Below are 15,759 nucleotides of genomic sequence, written 5' to 3'. Positions count from 1 at the left end.
TGTATGGTTAGTATTACTGTTTGGTTAATCTGTAATTTGAATTATGAACTTTAGCATACAGACCAGAATATTGGCTCGGTAAATACTGCCTACTGCAAGGAAGGATTTGGCATAAGGCACCAAATTTTTTATGAGACCCATGGTCTAGAGGAGGAAAAAGGAGTCCTAAACTCCTTGTGAATAGGTGGGGGGTGGGGGGGGACAGGCGGGCAGAGTGCCACTGGAAAGGGCTATAATCTTACTCTCTCCAGCCCTGGGCCCTTCATCAGTAAAAAAGTGAAGGGCAGGATGAAACAATTCCAAGTCCCATTCAGCTGTAAAATTCTATGATTCTGTGTCAAATTCCACACCTCCACAGAAAAGCAACTTGGGCAGAGAAAGAAAATTCTTGGTGGCAGGGAATGGGGTTTAATCAATGACTCCATAGTGTCTGATACCCAGGATTCTGGTGCCCTGGCTAAGCCCCCTGCCTCCTGGACTAGGCCACTCAGAGGACAGAAAGAGAACTATAATGACAGACCCTGTCCTCAGACAGAAAACATGCCGGTCTGCTTGTCTGCTCAGCTCCTCGACAGAAAAACATCTACACGAATAGAGCAGATGGATGGACATGCCCAAATAGTTGTTCCTGATACAGACCCTTGAGAACAAGCAAGGGTGTAGCACAGAAAGACAATTGAATGAAGTCATTTCCATAGGGGAAGTGAAACTACCAAGGTCTGGGTTTGTAGCGGCTTTTCTTTTTTTTTTTAAAGATCGAACTTGATTCAGCCACAGTGCTTAGAATATTCAAAGGAATACATAAATTGCTTTCTTGTCCCTGGGATTCGCAAACACAGCTCTAGTCGATTGTGATTTCAGAGTCAGGATATGCAACCTATCGGAGCTTAGCGTGTTGGCCTAGATCAGGAGTTTTCAAGCTTGACTATGCATAAGCAACACCCAGGAGCCTTGAAAAACAATGGGTTCACTGACCCTAAGGTGGGGCCCAGAAGTTAGCTTCTTCTCTTATTTTATAAGCACGGAGATGAGTCCATATAGATCATCATAACTGGGGAAGCACCAGTCTGGGTGGTACCCAAACTCCAAAGATGACTGTAGGTGAGGAAACCAAAGGGAGGGACAAGGATGCCCTGCTTATGTGGCAGGTGCATGGGTGGGAAGGGAGGGGCAGAATCACGCAAGTTCCCTCTTTCCCTCCTGCAGAAAGGCAGTGTGGGGCTGACTCAGCCTACTTTGCATTCGCTGTTTTTCCCCTGAAGTGGGAGAGGTTTCCAAACGCCTGGACTGGCTTGCTCTCCAGGCCAAACCTTCACCTGTTCCAGGAGGCCTTTCTCCTGACGCAGCATCCTGAACAGGCAGGATAATGAGGCTGTGCCTCAGCCCTCAGCGTGTATTCTGGACAAAGGTGAGTCAGTCGGTCTGCTCAGACAGCTTTCACAAAGCCCAGGGGCCTCTACGCAAGTCTGTGCAAAGCCAGCCTGCACAGATGAGAGCATCCTGCAGGCCTCTCCGCCTCAACACCTGCAGCCTCGCTCCAAGCGCTCGGGCCAGGTCAGAGGCGGGAGGCAGCTCATCTGCCCTGGTGAAGATGCACAGAATGGCACTGAGAGAACCATTCCATTGCCTTCCATTGCTCTGGTTCCCTTTAACCAGCTGCTCAGCATAGAAAAGGCAGAGCACCAATTCCCTTCTTTTAGTGGATGGTAAAGAATGAAAACAGCAGCAACACCCCAGCGTTTCTTGCAGGTGGCCACGGCATTCCCATCTCCTTTCAAGGAATTAAGTACGAAACCTTGAAAGCAGTCTTTGCAATTTAACAGTGCTATATAAATATTGTCTGTAAATGTGTGCATTCCTGAAAGACCTAGCTGTCTCTTTAAATGGACCTATAGACTCAATACAATCTCTATCAAAATACCGCATGATCTCACCTGTAAGTGGAAGCTAATCAACAAAACAAAGAAGCAAGCAAAATATAACCAGAGACATTGAAATTAAGAACACAGTGGGAGGGGGTAATGGGGTGAAAAGGGGGAACGGTCCACAGGAACACGTATAAAGGACACATGGACAAAAACAAAGGGGGTAGGATCAAGGGTGGGAAGCTGGGGTCACGGGGGGTAGGGAGTGGTGGGAGGGGGAAACAGAGACAACTAACTATACTTGAACAATAAAAAAATGTGAAAAAAAATCCCAGCCAGAGTGGTTATAGAAATTGACAAGCTGATCCTAAAATTTATATAGCAATGCAAATGACCTAGGAGAGTAAAAATGTTTAAAAAAATGGGATAAAGTTGGCGGACCTAAACTAGCTGATTTCAAAACTTGCTATAAAGCTACACACGATCAAGACAGCGGGATTTGGGCACTGAGAGGGACACACAGGTTGATGGCACAGACGAGTTCCAGAATGAGCCTATACACTAATGGCCAATCATTTTCAATGAACTGCCAAGGCAATCTGATGGGGAAGGAACAGTCTCTCCCAAAAGGATAATGGGGCCACTGGATGTCCACTTAAATCCCACCTCACACCATACACGAAAATTAACTTAAAATGGATTACCGACTCAAATATAAATGCTCAAACCATAAAGCATCTAGACAAAAACCTAGCAGAAGGTCTTTGTGACTTTGCCGTGGACAAAGATTTCCCGGTTACGACACAAAAGCACAGCCCATAAGAGAAAAACTGATCAAGGTCAAAGACTTATTCTCTTTGAAAGACCTGCCACAGACCGCAAATCATATTTCTAAAAAGGACTAGTTTCCAGACTATATAAAGAACTATCACAACTCAACAATATGAGACCAAGCAACTCAAAAATGGGCAAAGGATTTAAATAACACTTCACCCAAGAAGATATACAAATGCCAAATAAGCACATGAAAATATTTTAAACACCATTAGTTATTAGGGGACTAAAGTTAAAACCACAGTGAAATAACACTATACACTGTGATGATAATTAAAAAGACTGACCCCACCAAGGGTCGAGGATGTGGAGAAAGTGGAGCCTGCTGGTGAGAATGTAAAAATTATACAGCTACTCTGGCAACCTCTTTGGCAGTTTCTCAAAAAACTGAACATAAATTTACCAGAGGATCCCATACTTCCACTCCTCGGTACCAAACTAAAAGAAATAACATGTATCCACACAAAGACGTTTATGCAGAAGCTCGCAGCAGCGCCCTCTGTCAGCCTCGAACTGGACCCGGTCCGAACGACTCTCGGCGGGCGAGCCGATGCAGTGGGGAGCACTCACAGCAACAGGATGCTGCTGAGCATTGAGGAAGAGCGAACGCACAGCCGGTCCATGCCACGACACAGACAAACGCCAACAGCGTGATGGTAAGTACAAGAAGGCAGACGCAGAGACCACATACTTTTATTCCGTTATATAAAGTTTCTAGAAAAGGCAAAACTCAGGATCCTGACATAAAGTAGATCCGTGGTAACTGGGAAGGGGGCTGAGAACAGGATTTGGGGAGGACCGAACAGGCAGTCAAATGGGGTGGCTGAAAATTCCAAACTGCCTTGTGCTGATGGCTGCACACCATGTCTGTGTGATAAAAAGCACCAAACTGTACACTTATAGTGAATGAGTTTTATGGTCTGTAAAATGCTCCTCAAGAAAGGGGCATCACAATGAAAAGGAAGGAAGGCTGCAGGACAGGGAGGGAGGAAGGGAGGGAGGGAGAGAGAGGGAGGGAGGGAGGGAGAGAGAGGGAGGGAGGGAGGGAGAGAGAGGGGGACCTGACCAGGAAGACAAGAGGAACTCTGCTACTCTTCACCCACAATGACACATTGGGGTGCTCACGCATTTATTCCCTTTTGGGGTCCAGATTCCTTTGGGAAGCTCTTGAAAAATATGATTTTTTTCCAGAACAAAATACATCTGTATATATAGGGAGCTAGATATAGACATGTAATATTGTACTGTTAGCAATTATGTGAAGATTTGGAAGTTTCCAAAGGGATTTTAAAAATAGTTTGGTAACCTACTGTACCAAGCTTACATTCTCACGATGAGTGAATTTTATGGTATGTAAAATACTCCTCGGTGAAGAGATATGACAATCTAAAAAAACCTCACTTTGCCTTCAGAGGAATTGCTGTTCTCTTTATACAGGAGACACTGGCTGCAGAGAGATTCAGGGACTTGCCCAGGGTCCCATGAGAAGATGAAGTGAGAACCTGGAGGACCGCACTAACCCAGTATAGCTACTGGATCCACGTACAATGTTTCACTGGATTCTTCTCTGACGCTCTGAAATAGGTGATGTCTTTCTTCTTTATGGCGATCACACCAAGGCTCAGAGGCTGAATGCCTGGCTGCGCCAAGACCAAGGTCACGCACCTGAGTGTCAGAACCAGGAGAGGTCCCAGATCCTCAGACACAAATGCAACTCCTTTGTACAAACGTCACCACGCCACACACATTGCTTCTCTTGTTTCAGAGAGTTTAGGCAGCTAGGAAAATACTTCCTCGTGATGTAACAAGATGGCTAAGATGATACAGAAGAGACATCTCCTTAACACGTACCTTGGATATTCTGCCCATTTTTAAGGCAGAGCAAATAACGACATGGAAGGTAAAACACGCATCTGAAAGTGATCAAGATGGATCTCTGCACTGGACACGCAGCCCTTCTCCCTGGAGCTCCAGCGATGCTCCTTGCCCGGTCTCACTTGTTACTCTGGCTGGACTGTCTGTCTACGCCCCGCCCCCCGCACCCCCTACCCCCGTCCGATGCAACACAGGTGAGATGCATACATTGCTCAACATACAATATAAACTCTGGCAAAGGCATCTTATTGTTGGCATTATATACGTCCTCGGAGTTAATAAAACATAATACTAAAGGAAAAGAATCATTTGTACAATACAGGTATAGATATGAGGTACTCAACAAGGCTTAAGTGATTTTTGAATATTGTCTTGAAAAAATATAATTAAAACTCATTATATGTATTAATCTCCTAAATGATAGGCTACAGTTTAAATTTTTTAAAAAGGGTAAATAAACAAATATGTGTTATTAAAAAAAAGGAAAAAATGTACCATGTGGGATTGTTAGGACTAAGAATCACGGGTAAGTTGGTGGCAAAGTATCGATGCCACTCAATGCAGGTGAGCCCCCTCCTCTTTCCCAGGAGGCTCAACATCCCTTTGAAGACATGTGCCACCCTTTCTCTCCGTAATTCCAGGCATTCGCTCACTTTCCACAAAGCAAGTTCTTAGGAATGTCTGGTGAATTAATAGGCCAACAGAAACCCTTATCCCCAAACCTCTGAGTCGATTAGCAACCATGCGAAGCAAAGGATGAATGCCCGCTCTATTTTCAGTACTTACTTGCTCCCAGACAGTCTGCTGAGCACCGCACGGACCGCAACCCACCTGCCTCCCCAAAGCACTGGGAGGTAGGCACTCCTCCTGGTGTAACAGGAAAGGAGGTGACAAAATCACCCCAGGTTACTGAGCAGTGGGGTGGAGCTGTGACTGGAGCTCTGGTACCTCCAACCGCAGATTGTGCTCCGCCCCCCACCCCCACCCCAGTCCTGCCCGACCTAGAGCAGCCCAGCTCCGGAGGGAGGCCCGGCTGAGGCCTATCCTGCAGAGCCAGTCTCCTACGGCTTCACAGTGTCCTCCTTCGGCTTCTTTTTTCCGCTAAGAATGGAAGGAAATGCCTAGTGAACAAAGGAAGGGCCTTCATATTTTACAATTTGCTAGCGTTAACGAAAGACTAGATACTTTTTTTAAGTCCTTAACAAAAACTTTACTTTCACTACTTCTCCTGTCCTCAACCATGAAAATGGTATGATCAAAGGTTATTTTAACAACCTCCATAAAAAACACCTCACCCTTTAAAGACAACTGTCCCAAACGCTGTTTCTTGACATGGGTGCTCTCATGGTAGTGGACAGTGGGACCCTCGATGCCTGTAAAGCGGCCTCGCCGCTGTCATTTTCAGGAACCCAGCGCACTCCCGTGAAACCAGGAACTGATTAAATAGCCCGGATAACATCATCCTGTCCTTCCCTCCTGTTATGAAGAAATACAGCGTCCTTTGTATTAGGGGCTGCCGCTGACTTTGGTATTCCCTGATCACGCATTTTGTTTGTGGTTCTTGGAGCCTGTTCAACGGTTTGGCTTTTTTCTTTTCTGTTTACCAAAAGATGCCATGCAGGCCCTGGCCAGGAGGCCCAGTTGGTTCAAGCGTCAGCCCAATAGGCCAGGATTGTGGGTTTGGTCCCTGGGCAGGGCACACCCAAGAATCAACCAGTGAATACATAAATGAGTGGAACAGGAAACTAGTGTTTCTTTCTTTCTCTCCTCCCTCAAAATTAATAAATAAAAAATAAAAAATGCTATGCATTTTCCATAGTATTTCAGACTGCTTCCCCTTACAAGGTAGGTAGGAAGTTTTCAATACAATTTTTGTCCTTCTTCAGAGCGGGAAAGAGGCATGCCTTTATTTTTCCTTTTAACTAAACATCGTTGAAGCACAATATACACTGAGAAAAATGTGCCCATCCTAAGTGTACTCTAACATGAATTTTCATAAATGCACCATATCCTAGAGCCAGCCCCCAAGTCAGGAAGCAGAACATTGTCTGCACCCCTAATTCCCTCTTAGTCTCTCCGCCTTCTGATCACTATGTTGACTTCCAACTCCACATGCCAGTTCTACCTGTTTTTGAAGTTTACACAACCAGACGCAAAAATATCTGGCTTCCATTACTTGACACGAACAACTACCCATGATGCTGTGAGTAGTTGTTCTTCATTATATTATAATCACTTAGTATTCCTTTGGGTGAATACTACATTTTATTTATCCATTCCAGTCTTGAACATTCTGTAGCTTTAAAATGCCAGCTGTTCCGAGCAACGCCAGGGTGCAAACTCTGCCTCCGCCTCTCGGTGAATCACATACGCAGTTCGGTGGTGGCTATGCACAGGAGTGGACGGTACCCGGCAAGGTCATCGGGTGCGTTCAGCTTCACAGCTACTGCCAAACAGTTGGCCAAAGTGGATTTTGCCTTTTATTATGATTTTAATCTGAGAGGGATTTGAAGGACTTAAATAAGAAGAATCAAATGAAGAGTGCTTTGCCAAATGGATTCCCCAAAGTGTTTTCCTAACCTCTGTGAAGTGAATGACTTTTTTTTTAAAAAAAATAAAATGGTCTCTAAGTGAAAGCTCTGTAGTTTAATCCCATCAGGTATCCATTATTCCAGGACCTTTCGAGGGCCCCTGAGCAATTTTCAATCCTCTTTTCATCCTTGTCCTTCTGTCCTCCCATTGGTTGAATCCTTTGACCTGATGGGGAGACGTGGGTGGGATGCAAATCACCCTCGTGTTTAATTCCTAAATGGACTCAGCATCAGCAGGCTGCAGCTGGCATCACCTGTATCTCTTTGCAGAATTCCCTGCCACGAAGCCTCAAACGTGGCAGCTTCTAGCCAGGCCCAAGGCCCAGTGGAAACAGTGAAAAAGAATCGGGTTTGGAAGAGTGAGAACTTCAATGGATACTAAAAGATCTACGTAATTTTCCCCCCTCATGACTGAGCTTAAACATTTCTTATCTGTTGCTTTTATTGTTAATAAAACCCTTCGCGTTTGTTCTCTAGTGCAATGTTTAGAAAGCGCATCCCCATGTAATCTGCCCAATGCTTTGTGGGGAACCCTCTTATTCCTATGCCTATTTATGGGCTAAGAAAAGTCTTTGACGTTACAGCGCTGGTGTTCAAATCTAGGGTTTTTCACTAAGTCCATGCTTCCCTCCTCCCACATCCTGCTCCATGTCAAGGGTTAGAAAGGCTGGAGATGACTTTGGTAGCTTGGACAGCTTGAAAATAAGTGTTCTGTCCATGCCCCTGCCTTCTATAACTCCTGCCCAGCTGCCCTGAGCGGAAGTAACTACTCAGGTGACCATCCTTGCACAACTCACTGGAGGTGACAACAACATGAAATTGTTGGTCAGAAAAGAATCCCAGGTCCCGGGGTGTCCATGGGAGGGGTCAACTAGCCCATTTGAGACATGTGATTAGGTTGCCCCAGTTTCTTCTAGGTGTGCCGTTTCAGGAATGACAAAAAAGCGATGTTTGAGAAATCTACTCGGTTGAACCTTGTACTGAATTTCCAGAATGATCGGCTGTCCTGGGACCCAGCTGTTTATTTCCTCCAGTCCTGTGTACACTCTAAAAAGACTCATATGTTCCATAAAAGTCTTGGCTCTGCCTAGCTAGCAAGATTGCTGTGTAGGTAAATGAAATGTTAATTATATACGAATTCACTTTGAGTAATATGATGAAAGGAGAGGATGAACTAGGCTGCAAAACACTAGATGACTCTAGGCCAGGCGGTTTTCTTTTCAAATGCTTCTACTCTGAAAGGAATTTTAAAGAGGTCCATTCAGGAAGTTGGACATGAAAGGAAGAGACCTCGGAATCCAAAGGAATGGGAACACGGAGAATGTCAAGTCCCCCGTCGCATTGCCTGTGGTAAGAGCTATTCGCATAGTTCCAGGGAGGAACAATGAGAAACTTCACCACACTTCTGGCTTCACAGCACAGGCTTCCAAACTCAGACACCACCCTTCAGCCCAGTCAAAGGCTTTCTATTCTTTCCTTTCTTAATACCAGCAGATAAATATTTGCCTTCCAATTCAACACTCTTGAAACCTAATCCCAATTGGGTAATTTTTGTATCTGGTGGAAGAGCAAACGCGTAAGGTTTCTTGTTATTCATGATCTCATTCCTGGTCTCCTTTCCAATGCAAGAGCGCGCCGGAGGCAGGAATGTACCACCACCAGCGTCCGGCGGGCCTCTCCCCCGTCTGCTGCTTCAGGGGAATCAGTGGTCCACAGTCATGTCCTGGGGGCCAAGCGGCAGCCAAGTGCATGCGGGGAGGGTGAGGGAGGAACACGGCAGGACCAGATCATGGGACAGGTGCCCTTTCTTCACGATCTTAGCGATGACTTTTAGCTTGTAGGGAACATGCAAACGGCAGGGTTTCTTTTTTTTTTTTCATTAAAAATATTGAAATGTGTTACACAGTGCACAGCAAATATGTCATCCCAATTCAGAGAAATTCCCGTTTGTCAACTGCTTTTCCTCACCAAGCTGCTGTCTCTAAATTAGAATCCAGTTCTGGGACTCCTATTCTTCTCCAAAAATTATAAACATTTCCCCACCCCTCTTTTCCTTCCTCTTTTCCTTCCTCACTGTTTCTACTCTAAAATGACTCTCAGAGGACTTCGGGGGTGTTGGGTGGACGAGGGGCCTTGGACATAGCCCACGCCTTCCTTTGTCGTCTGGGACGATCCCTTCCTTCCTCGTTATTCCCACCAAAACCGTTGCTCTGACTTATCGGGTCTTTTACAGATGGTCCAGCTCTGGGCTGCCCATACAGCACACTATCAGACAACAAATATTATTTCTTCCCCAGAGTTAGAGGAGCCTTCGGGGCGGGAGCCAATACCAGAGCAGCCAGAAAAACACAGCTTGTCTTTAAAAACATCCTTGTCTGATCTCCTCTCCCACTGTGGCTGGACTTCAGCCCCTTTAACGGCTACGCCCTCCAGCCCAGAGTCTCCAGAGCCCAGAGTCTGGTTTCACTGGGAACAGCAGGGAAGGGATGCTCTTAGCCATTGCTGAGAATTAGTCCTTACTGTCAGTAGGAAGGAAAAACAGAGTGAAAAGCAAATTCGCAGGAGGAGGGGAGATGTATGAAAGAATTCCAGACCCCCAGGGTTGGCAACACCCCAAGTCAGAGCCCACTGGAGGCAAGGCCTGTGCCTTGGATGACAACCAGAGCCCTCCTGTGGCCTGCGGAGGAAGACACACGGGTCCACCTTCCAGACTCCACACGCTGGGCGGCTGCTCACCCTGCCCTGAGTCCCCTGGATTCCTCTGGAGGGGCAGGCCTGGGGCCTGCAGCCAAGATGAGAGGGAGTGCTGTGCGGGTGGCACCATGCCAACTGCACCTGCTGCATCTCCCGCTGGGCAGAGCCCTGGGACAAGGGGCCCTGTCAGAAGGGAACCAGTGACCGTGCCATGGCTGGACCCTGAGACCCACAGGACTGAGCCATATTATCGACCAGTGATTTTTGTGAAATCTAGGCTCCCTTTGGGGAGCACTACAGCTCTGTCACCTTCGAAGTGTAGAGCCAGAGCCAAGGTCAAGCCTGCATTGTCCCTCAGGACAGCAGACTGGCCTGAAGCTGGAGGTCAAGGCACCCAAGTCCCCCTTAGCGAAGTCCACTGAACTCAGCGGAAGCCAGCCAGCTCTCTGGCGACAGGCAGGTGGGAAAAGCCCAGCTGCCCAGGCAGGTGGCCACTCTGCACAGAGATGCTGGTCGTGGTACCTCTTGGGTCAGTCGTCTCTCCCCACTGCTCAGCACCCTGGCCTTGGGCTCTTTAGCCAGCCGAGGACGTTTAACCACCAGGTTGGTTTTTATTAAACACCACAGGCATCACAGCCTTTTCTGAATAAGAGATCTCTAACATCATTCCATTGCCTCCTGACAAAAGCTGAACTTCCTGACCCTGGAATTGCTGGTCTCAACCCACCTACCAAGCTCAAAAAATTCTAGGGGCCCCTAGTAAAGGTGGAATAGGTTGGGGGAAAGGCTTGGGGATCAGCTCCTTTAAAAAAAACTCCCCAGGGGACTCCTAGGTGCAGCCCAGACCTTGAACTCCTGGACCAGATGAGCTTCTCCAGGTGCCCAGGCTTTGGCATTCCCTTCAGTTGGCACTCATGCCTTGGCCCGAACACACACTTTTGTCTAAAGTAGACACCATCTATCTAATGCAATAAACCATATTATAGCTGCTGGCTCTTCACAGGTTTTCTCACTAGACTTGAACTTCTTGGAGGCATGAACACTGTCTTACTCCTTCTTGTATTCCAGAGTCCAACCAGTGTTGGGCACATCTTACACATTTTTATAAAAAATAGTTTCTTTTATGTAATGAAATACCAATGCCCCAAGGTTGGTCCAAGCGCTGCCTTCTCTGGGGAACTTTTCTTACCAGTGTCACCTGAATACGGTCCCTCCCCGCTCTGCACCCTTGTGACCTTTACTCATTCCACTCACAGAGTGCCTTGAGCTTGGAGATAGTTATGTTTCATGATTTCCACTAGCTATGAAGTTCTATAAAGGCAAGGACTGTGTCTTTCATAATTATATATTATAGCTACAATTATGCAGTCAGCCAGCATGAAATGTTAAATTCTTGTTTAAAGAATGCATGATACACCAAACTAACAGACCCGAAATTTGCACGCGCAGTGCTGAGAGAAACTGGAGTGTGACGGAATGAGTTTCTGAGAGCAAGTACCATCAGCAAACCCACACTGGGATTTTATTTTATTCTAAGCTATGTTTGCCTTTTGGAAATTCTTTTTCTATCCTCCTCACCTGTTTCTAGAACAGTCCTACTTCTTGAAATTTTGCTCTCAGTGCATTTCCTGTCAAAAAGTAATCCTAATTCTTTCAGTGTGCAACAAAGTAGTCATCCACCAACAAGGCCTCTGAGTCTCAGCAGAAATACCCACTATCGGTATTCTCCAACATTCCCTTCCAGCTGCTCAAAGCATCCTAATGTTGAAAGGCCTTCCTTTCCTGCTGGACCGAGTAGGTCTCCCTCTGCTCCTCTCTCAAACCTAAACGCAGTAGTGCCACTTTCTTACCAACCAAGTGTCTCAGGTGGACAGATGCTCTCCCAGCTTCTTCCTGGAGCAGAAAGGCTGGTGCAGGCAACCCCCACCCAACGCAAGTCAATTGCCTTCTGTCTAATTAGGACAGTAAAGCTGCTCCCGCTACCCAGGCTGCAGGCCTGCCGTGATGAGCACAAGATGCCCCGGGGGGACTTGGGTCAAAAGTAATGAATCTATTAAAGGCAGGAGGCTGAGCAAAAGACTGTTTTCCCCGGTGCACAAAGGCGGTCAGCATTCTCCAGGGCTGGGCAGCTCAGCTGGTCAGAGCATCCTCTGGATACACCATGGTCCTGGGTCCCATCGCTAGTCAGGGCACACACGAGTACAATTAATGAATGCATAAATAAGCAGAACAACAAACTGAGGTTTCTCTCTATCCTTACCTCTCTCTCTTTCCATCTCTCTCAAATCAATTTAGAGGCCAGAATTAGCAATCTAGATAAAGAAAATGTGTTTCAAATGAAGGCAACAAGGAATACCTCGTATTTACTAATGTCAGGCTGTGTGCTCTTGCAGCCAGAGGTCTGTCTGCCTGAGCCCAAAGGCCCTCAAGCAGGAGCATCTTTGCCTCCCCAAACTATGCAAATAGTAAGTGCTCCACAAGCGTCCACTGACTGAAAGACTGCTTCCGGGTCAAGGGGAGGGAACAGAGGTTAACTACGAGTCAGGGGGCCAGAGAAGACTTCGTGGGAAACGGGCCTGTCAGCTGGGATTAGAAAGGTAAGCAGACTCTTCCTTTCATGACTCTGTGAACAAAAACTCGAGACTGTGTTTCCTGTCACTTGCACCGTGGTCGAGAGGAAGTCCATCCCTCTCCCTTGCAAACAAAAGCAAACCCAGAAAACCAGACACTGCTCTATCTCTAGTGACTCATCCTATAATTTCATGTACAATGATCAGCTAGCTGAGAGTTCATTTCTCACCTTTTGTACACTCAACTGATAAATAAGATGAATTTAGAGAACAAAGTTTAAAGAGGGGATAGAGAGAGAAAAGACCGTCGGCTCTTCATCGCAGAAGAGCAGCTATGTCAGGAGAAAAATGTGTTTCCAATGTCCTTGACACACAACATCGTGCTCGGAACAGGAAGGAATTAGCTTTGTTCCACTCACAGCCAGCATGCTGCCACCTCTTAAATCAAGCAAAATAGCAACCACGCACAAAAGACTCACTGGCGGGCAACGTCTGACAGGAATGATTTCACACTCAATTTACCCCGAGCTGGTTTACACTACACATCACAGCCGTGGTGCAGTATGCCCTCCTAACCTTCAAGGACCAACCAGAAAAGTCCGACGTGGCCTGCAGCATTAGTGCGCTTAGAGTCCACACGAACTCAAAGTCCCTCACTGCCCTGGCTGCTGTGGCTCAGCGGACTGAGTGCTGGGCTGCAAACGAAAATGCCGCCCCTTCCATTCCCAGTCATGGCACATGTCTGGGTTGCACGGGCCAGATGCCCTGTGGGGCGTGTACGAGAGGCAACCAACTGGTGTTCCAACACATTGATGTTTCTTTCCCCCTCTCCCTCCTTCCTGGCCCCCCTCTCTAAAAATAAATAAAAGATGGGAAGAAAAGTTCCTCACTAATTGCAGGGACTGGTGAGAGCAAAGGGTGTCCCAACTAATCAGGAACAGAAGAACCCCCAAATGGGCTCTCGGTACTTCCTGTCTAGTCCAGAACTCATAGATAGAAGCAATCAATTTTTCCACGAAAGGTGATGATCTCAATGCCACCAAGAAATAAATCCTTTACCAAAGAGAAAGCAAGGATTAGTGTCTGGCAAGTTTGGGCCATCTTCCAAATTTCCAAGACAGAGACCTTTGAAATATCACAAGCCTTAAAAGTTTCCAAATGATGCCGTCCCCGAAATGACTATACCCAAGGCATCGCCATCTGGCTTTCAGGCTGTATGGGAATCTCTCCTTAAATTATGTGTAGATTAATTTTCCCAGGTGGCTTTTTCTAGGCTGCTCACGGAAGATTCCAAGAATAAAAAGTGATTTTTTTCTATATTAGAGACAGGCAAACAGCATTAATAAGTGGAACGAGCATTCTGAATTATGAGCTGTTTTGATGATTCATGCGGTCATTCCCCTGAATTAATTCTTACAGCTGAGATGGGAAGCACAGCTTTGCTAGCCGTGAGTACAGAACACACAGAAAGTGTTTCAAAGAACAGGTAGCAGGCTTCCCCCAGGCCACCAGGCAGAGTCTCAAACAGTTTTGAAAGCTTTAGTTTGAAAACCAAAATGAGAGGCGAAAAGCACCTGCCGTTGCCACCCACCACCATCGCGTCCTTCAGGAGTAAAGATTACACTCCCTTTCCCCGTGCCTTCTGCCCGAATGCAGGGGCACTGACCTTTCAGAGGAATGAGAAGCCTGATACCAGGTCTGAGGCCACCTCCCAGACCCGAAAGGGGGCTAGCCCAGGTTCACGCACAGGAGATGGGAACCATTAATAACGAGACAAGGGTCGTGTCAAAGCAGCACGTGGCTGTGGCTAGACCAAGCTCCCAAGTGCCCCAGTGAGCACATCATGGCTACTCTGCTTTCTGGGGCAGCATCATCCTCCCCCAGGTCCAAATACTGGAGCTGCCATTCTCTCTATGACCTGCCTCCAGCCATGGCGACTGGTCCAGGCTGGACAGGTGACCACACCGCAGGGGGCTATTCCCAGGGACTTCTGCAGCTGCACCCTTTTCACGCAGGGAGATGCACACACACACCGAAGAGCTGAGGGCACGCTAATGGCACCTGAGGCCCTGGCTTCAGTCACCCCTGTCCCCTGCAGCAGTTTGGAGACGTTAGTCCCCTTCTGCTTCAGCTGGTGTTACAGGTTGAATTGGGTTCCATAAAAGATATGGTTGAAGTTTTACCCCCAGTACTTCAGAATGTGATCTCATTGGGCAATAGCGTTGTTTATATAATCGGCTAAGATGAGGCCATGCTGGAGAAGGTTGGGCCCTGAGTCCAATATGAGTGGTGTCCTCAGAAGAAGAGGAAAGACAAGGAGAACATGCCAAGCAGCAAGGAGGCAGAGAACGGAGTTATGTGGCCACAGGAATGCCTGGGGCCACCAGAAATTGAAAGAGGCCGAAAGTATCCCCCCTCTCCAGGGGCCTCAGACACAGCCTGGCCCTGCCAACGCCTCCATTTCAGCCCCCCAGCCTCCAGAACCCTGAGAGAACAGATTTCCGCTGTTTTAAAGCCATCAATTTTGTGGCACTTTGTTATGGCAGCCCCGCTAGTATAGCTGGTTTGAGGTCGTTTCGGTCACTTGTCACAAAAGGCACTGTCTTGAAGCCTGAAGTGGGCGGGCGTTTCCCAATTTAAAACATTAAAACCGTTTGCCTCCAAGTACCTTGTGCGACACAAATAACAGCAGTTTCCTCAAACTACTAAAAACAGATCAAATACTCAACCGCCATCCTTTGTTTTTGCAGTAACACAACTTTCTCCTGAGAAATTATTCAAATAGATGGCATTGGTTATCCGAGCCTCACTCTGCACCCAGTCAAACTTCAAAACTCAGCAGTTGGCGCCGGTTAATGTTGGGGACAGCCGCCATTCAGTGGGCACCGACTGAACTGGGGACTCCTAGGGATGGCAATCGAAGTACCAGGCACTGTTGGTACCAAAGCACTTTTCTCGGTAGCATCTTATGTTGAGGAACTCGGTGAGAAAGTGCCTAGAGGCGCTGCACTTCTGCCCAGTGCTTTTCTGCTTCTGATCTTGGACTTGCAAATGGCAGGGGGCAGATGCCATTTCCGGGGCTCCCAGGGTGAAGCCCTGCCCCTTTCTTCACAGAAAGGAGAAGCCTGAGGAAGAAGGGCACTGCGTTTTAGACAGGGGACAGGAAGTGAGTTGAATTGTGGCCCCAGAGGATATGCCCACCTGGAACCTCAGTCTGTATCTCTTGGTCTTTATACATGTGACTCACGTAAGGATTCTGAGATAAAGCCGTGTTGGATTAGGGTGGGCCCTAAATCCAATGAGAAGACCTCAGGAGAAAGTGGGGAATCG

The 15,759-nt window shown here is 47.2% G+C and overlaps 1 protein-coding gene across 26 annotated transcripts in view; it reads right to left on the bottom strand.

Annotated features, from left to right (window-relative positions):
- Positions 1-15,759, bottom strand: part of ABLIM1 (actin binding LIM protein 1) — a 265,125-nt gene that overhangs the window by 55,298 nt on the left and 194,068 nt on the right. The gene's annotated exons all lie outside the window — the stretch shown is intronic.

This window comes from Sturnira hondurensis, unplaced genomic scaffold (assembly GCF_014824575.4).
Source record: "Sturnira hondurensis isolate 20B ecotype Veracruz unplaced genomic scaffold, ASM1482457v3 Scaffold0014854, whole genome shotgun sequence".
Lineage (NCBI taxonomy): Eukaryota > Metazoa > Chordata > Mammalia > Chiroptera > Phyllostomidae > Sturnira > Sturnira hondurensis.
This window is presented reverse-complemented; position numbering and strand designations above follow the sequence as displayed.